This window comes from Marmota flaviventris, chromosome 5 (genome assembly GCF_047511675.1).
Source record: "Marmota flaviventris isolate mMarFla1 chromosome 5, mMarFla1.hap1, whole genome shotgun sequence".
NCBI classification, from domain to species: domain Eukaryota; kingdom Metazoa; phylum Chordata; class Mammalia; order Rodentia; family Sciuridae; genus Marmota; species Marmota flaviventris.
In genome coordinates this window covers 28519510-28524871 of record NC_092502.1, presented here as the reverse complement: position 1 = coordinate 28524871, position 5362 = coordinate 28519510, and the positions used below count along the sequence as shown (strand labels likewise).

General features: G+C 46.1%; 1 pseudogene; it reads right to left on the bottom strand.

Moving 5' to 3' along the window:
• Positions 1–334: 334 nt before the first annotated feature.
• Positions 335–655, bottom strand: LOC114095398 (transmembrane protein 14C pseudogene; annotated as a pseudogene).
• Between the last annotated feature and the right edge of the window lie 4707 nt (positions 656–5362).

Sequence of the window (5362 nt, the reverse complement as noted above, 5' to 3'; positions counted from 1 at the left end):
CACTGTTCTTCTGGGCGGGGAACAGGGCTTCAGGACCCCCAATGTTGACACCTTACATTTTACCCAGTGTGATTTCACTCATCACTGACACAGAATTGAACCTTAAAAGGGAGCCATTAAGCTCTTGTGCTATATCCTCACCACCTCTGAAGGGCTGTGATAGAAATGACTAATTCCCCCACCCCCCAATGAATTCGGTGTTGTTTTGGTTTGGTTTTTGAAGTAAAATGTCAAGAGTGTGTAAATGTGTTGCATTTCTTTCCCTTAATACCCTGAGAACAGTGGAAGTCTGGAGATTTTTCATTCTTCATGAGTCTGAGCTGGGATGTGACCCCTACGATTGGGGTCTATTCAACATACTAATTCCAAGTTTGGCAACCATCAGTAAACTGGCCCCTGTGATTAAACCCCCAAGCATAAACTTTCCAGAATGGTAGAAATTTACTCCCAATGATGCCATGGTCCAAGAAGTAGCTAGGAAAACCCAAAAGTTCCTGGGATCCTGAGACAGCTGATAAGCACCCAGGCCTGCTAAACTCCCAAAGAAGAGCCCAGCTCCCAGGGATTCCTCACTGCCTGCTTTGGCACAGCCAGTGATTCCACCAGTAGCAACCAGTGCTGTGTAGCCAAAGCCAAAATAATGTAAAGGCACCATGGGCCAGAGTTCTTCTGCATTGCTCTCTCACTTCGATCAGGAAGAGACTACACCAGGCACCTGCTCATGCGGGGCAGCTCTCGGGGAGACGAGGAGCACAAGCCACGGGGGAAAGCAACAGAGGTCTCTAATTTAGTTTTGAGACTCTTTGTGTTTATACTTCAGGAAAGAGGGGTGACAGATTCCAGGTAGACAGAACAGCACATCAGAGGCCTCTGCAGAGAGACAAGGGCTTTCTGTTTTGGGCACATTTTATCTTTTTGTCCTCAGAACAAAGCTGTAAGAGCAACAGGGTTGATTCTTTTTCCATTTGACAACGGAAGATCTGAGGCTCTAGATCTTATAAGATGAGATTTAGATCTCATCTTACAGTTGAGCAAGGATCACACTGGAATATCCTGATTCAGGAGCAGAAATCTCTGGTCTGAACTTCCCTTTCAGGAGGATCAAAGGCTCATTCCTTCTGACACCATGCCATTGTGAGCTTCCAAGACAAGATCAGCTCTCAGGAAAGTTCTGACTTCATACAAATGAGAGGGTTTCTATCCCTCTCAGGAAACTCTAAAAAGAGAAACTTAAAAAGGGATTTAAATTTTACGTCTTCTATTGCACTTCCCAAGGTCAGACACTGAATCACAGGGTTACAAAGCTCAAAGGCAAGCCAAGTACGGCCAGTTGCCAGGCATGATATGGAATGCTCTCCGGCGAGGCGGTTTAGAGGATGAACCAACCCCTAAGGACTACAGGAGTTCAACCAATATGGCAGGAAAAGCCAGCTCCCGTCTTTGGAAGGAACCTTTATAGAAACACTAAGAAATAGACTCATTTCTGTGTTACGTTGTCTGAATATTTCTGGAATGAAATCCTTCTAAAACACAGGCCCTCCGGGATTTCTCCACAAGCCTCCTTCTTCCAGATAAAGAGAACCGGCTAAAAGTTGATAACAGAAGATAAAGGCAGGAATGCCATCCGGAGGACTGCCTTCCCTTATGAGGGCTGCTTATAATTTTTTTCCAGATCTGCCAAGACATGACACTGGATTGGGTGCTGTGAACATTTAACAGAATTCCTGATGTTGTGATGGGCATTTTCATTATTCAGCTTCTAGTTGTCACCTCATCAAGTGAAAGTCACTAGATGGGCTGTTACCAATTTGAAAGGAATGTTTGGAAACATTTTGTATAAAACGTGGACTGTTAGGGCTGGGAGTGTAGCTCAGTGGTAGAGTGCTTACCTAGCATGCATGAGGCACTGGTTTCCATCCTCAGCACCACATAAAAACAAATAAATAATGTATTGTGTCCATCTACAACTAAAAAAGAATTCCATTATCCAAAGTACATGTATGAAGACACGAATTGGGTGTCAACCTACTTTATATACAAACAGAAGTATGAAAAATTGTTGTATATATATGTGTGATAAGAATTGTAATGCAAAAAAAAAAAAAAAAAAAATCCCAAAGTACATGAATTGGCATGAACATACTTTATATACAAAGATATGAAAAATTGGGCTCTATATGTGTAATAAGAATTGTAATGCATTCTGCCATTGTGTATTTAAAAAAATAAAATCAATTAAAAAATGAAAAAAAGTAAAAATATGGACTTGTAGGAAACATCATATATTTTTCAGGGCTTGGGTAGGGAGCATCTCAAACTGTGAGGGAGATGTCTTGGATGCTTTCAGGAAAGGTCTCTCACCCAGAGAAGCCTATTGGGCTGCAGCTCAGTGGTAGAGTGCTTGTCTAGCATGCACAAGGCCCCTGGTTCGAACCCCAGCACCTCACACCAATGAGTTTCTATCCCTTTCAGGAAACTGTAGAAAGAGAAACTTTAAAAGGGATTTAAATTTTATGTCCTATATTGCACTTCCCAAGGTCAGACACTGAAACACAGTGAATGATTTGCAATGGATCTTTCTCCCATGGGCCACTTGGTATGGCACTACACAGGGCTCGGACTTCCCAGTGTTAATGATATTGGCAAGCCACACAAGGAGGACACCTCAAATGGGCCTCAGGCCACAGTACAAAACTCCTGCACTTTGGCATGTGCAGTGGCTCCCAGGCCACTTTTACCTTATTAGAAATTAAAAACGAGGAGAGCATTTAAATATGTATGGAGTTATTTATTCTAAAAAATTCCAATAAGCTCATCACATGTTCACATCAAATTTTATGAAAAATATTTTTAAGCAAAAAAACAATGAGGAGAGTGGTCCTGTTTTGCATTTTTGCAAATCTCTTCACCAGACCCCCAGATTCTCCTAGCTGCAGGGTGTGGTACCATGAGCGCATGGCCTTTGGAAATCTCAGAGCACTCCTGAGAAAAGGGCAGCAGAAAAACAAACATGGTCTTAGTTTTATCCCAAAAATTATTTTGAACTTGTGGACCATCCACATGGGTTCTGGGGTCCCCGGGGGTCCCCAGACCAGTCCATGAGAAGGCCTGGTATAGTAGTAAAGCCAAACTCTTAGGAGCTTTGGACAAGTCATTGAACCACTTTGTGTCTCTTATTTTCTTGCCTATAAAATGCAGATAGGAGTAAGTGTCCTCACAAGACTCTTGTGGTAATAAAATGAGTAAAATGCCTGAAACTCAGGAAGCTCTTATAAAATCCTGACAGTTCCTCGAGAGTTCGCCATTCCCCCACCATGGGGTAGAGGTAGGCACATAAGGAAGTTTCCCAAATAAACGAGGCACATGTGAACGAACAGTCAGCTCATGCCAGAGGACTTTTCAGCCCGTCCTGGGGAAAGTCAGGAAATAGAAAATACACTAAGCAGCTCAGAGAGGCCAAGTGAGTCATCAAAGTCACTTAACAAGTCCTGCCTGCAGCTGCTGCTATAGCTAAAAATGCCCCTTCTCCAGCTGCCCTTCTCTACACCTACGTCATACCAGCACACCTGGAATAGAGACTGTGGCACAGATTGTGTCCTCGTGTGAAATACACCCCCCTTGCAGACTCATTAGCCAAACCAAACCTATGGGAGACCTTAGTGTGAAACATCTGAGCTCTCTCCACCCTCCCCCAAGCTGTCCAGAAAGCACCTCTGGGTTGCAATTATGTATTAACTTTTGTGATTATTGGCTACTCTTCCAACTGAGTCAGGAGCCCTCTTCGTTCTTTTGTCTCCATGGCTGGAGCTCTTCCAATATTTGGATGTTTGTTGAAAGAAGGAATAAAACCATGTCTTTTCATTGATAAAAACAAAACAAAACAAAAAAATGGACACTTGGACCATTTTTCTAAATAACGAGATACTTTGGGAATAGTGGACAGAGGAGGAGACAATGGCAAAATGGAAAATTAAGTAAAGACAGGGAGTTTGGAGAGTTGGGGCATTTGTGTACCCAGCACTCTTTCGACTTAGTTTTGAAAATAATAACAACGATGATAACCCCAGGAATGGCGGGCTGTTGTTGGGAGCTTCCTGGGTGGCTGGTGTGGTGCTGAATGCTCTGTGGGTATCATCCCCTTGAACAAAATAGGGTGTGGGGAAGCTGAGATCCACTGCCAGCCAGTGGCACAGCCGCGTCACAGTGGTGTGCTGGGAGCAAATGCGACTGGGAAGGTGAAAGGAGTCTGGGACAAGATGGCGCAGGTTGAGTCGCCAGGCAGGGGAGGAGGCCTGCATGCAGGTGAAAGAAGCCGCGTGCCCTGTGCTGGACGCGGTGTCTCATACTGGGCCCAGGTGAACCAAAGGAAAATTATTCTATCTTCTGGAATCCAACACTGACTCTGGTACCAGGCTGAGAGCCAGAGCACATCTTGTTTGCAAAAGGAGACTTGTTGGCTCTGAGAGGTGAAGGTCTTGCCCAAGGTCACACACAAAGTAGTTAGGGCCTAGCCTAGTCCTGCTCCCAACCCAGCGATCTGGCGCTCAGGCCAGGGCCCTTCTTCTGACTAACAGACTCACCACTTCCGCCCCAGCAGGCTCTCCTGTAGGGAGGGTAGCGTGGGAAGGTAGCAAAGCTGCAGCCTTTGCTCCTGCCATCCCCTCCCAGGGCAGAAAGGAGAGCGCCCAGCTGCAGGGGCATGACCAGGCCTGCAGTGAGCGCCTGAGGGATGGCCAAGGCCCCCCATCTCAGAACAAAGCCGCCTTAATGAGAGCAAATTACAGGGGCTCTGAGAATGGAAGGGGCCTTTGAAGGGTGCAGGGTAAGGGCTGGATGGGACTTGGGCCCTTCCCTGCCCTCTGTCCTGTGGTCCAACCCCCTTAACCAAGAAGCAAGCTGGCTCAGCATGGCACTGGCAGAGGCACGGATCAGGACCCCAGGGCTCCGGGCTGGGCTTCCACCCGCTTTTCTCCACTCCCATTTGCCATTACAAAAATGAAGATTTCCGATGAACAGGGAGCTCCGTGGAGTTCCCCAGCCATTCCAGAACCTGGGGTTTGAAGGAGATCTGGGGAAGGAGTTCCAGCGCACCCCAAACCTGCGTCATCGCTGTGAATCATCCTTGTGTCCAGTTCCCTTTTGTCCCTGCAGTGAGGGGGCAGATACAGTAGTAAGCACAGTGATATATTAAGTTCCTGGTGTGGTGCTAGCTTGGCCTTACGGGGCTGCCTACAGTACTTTAATCCCCGCGTTAGGCCCATGAGATGGGAATGAGCAGATTCCCCTTGGTATTGGTTTACAGCAGCCTCAGACCAGCAGCACCAACATCACCTAGAAAGTTCTGAGAGTAGCAAACTCCTGG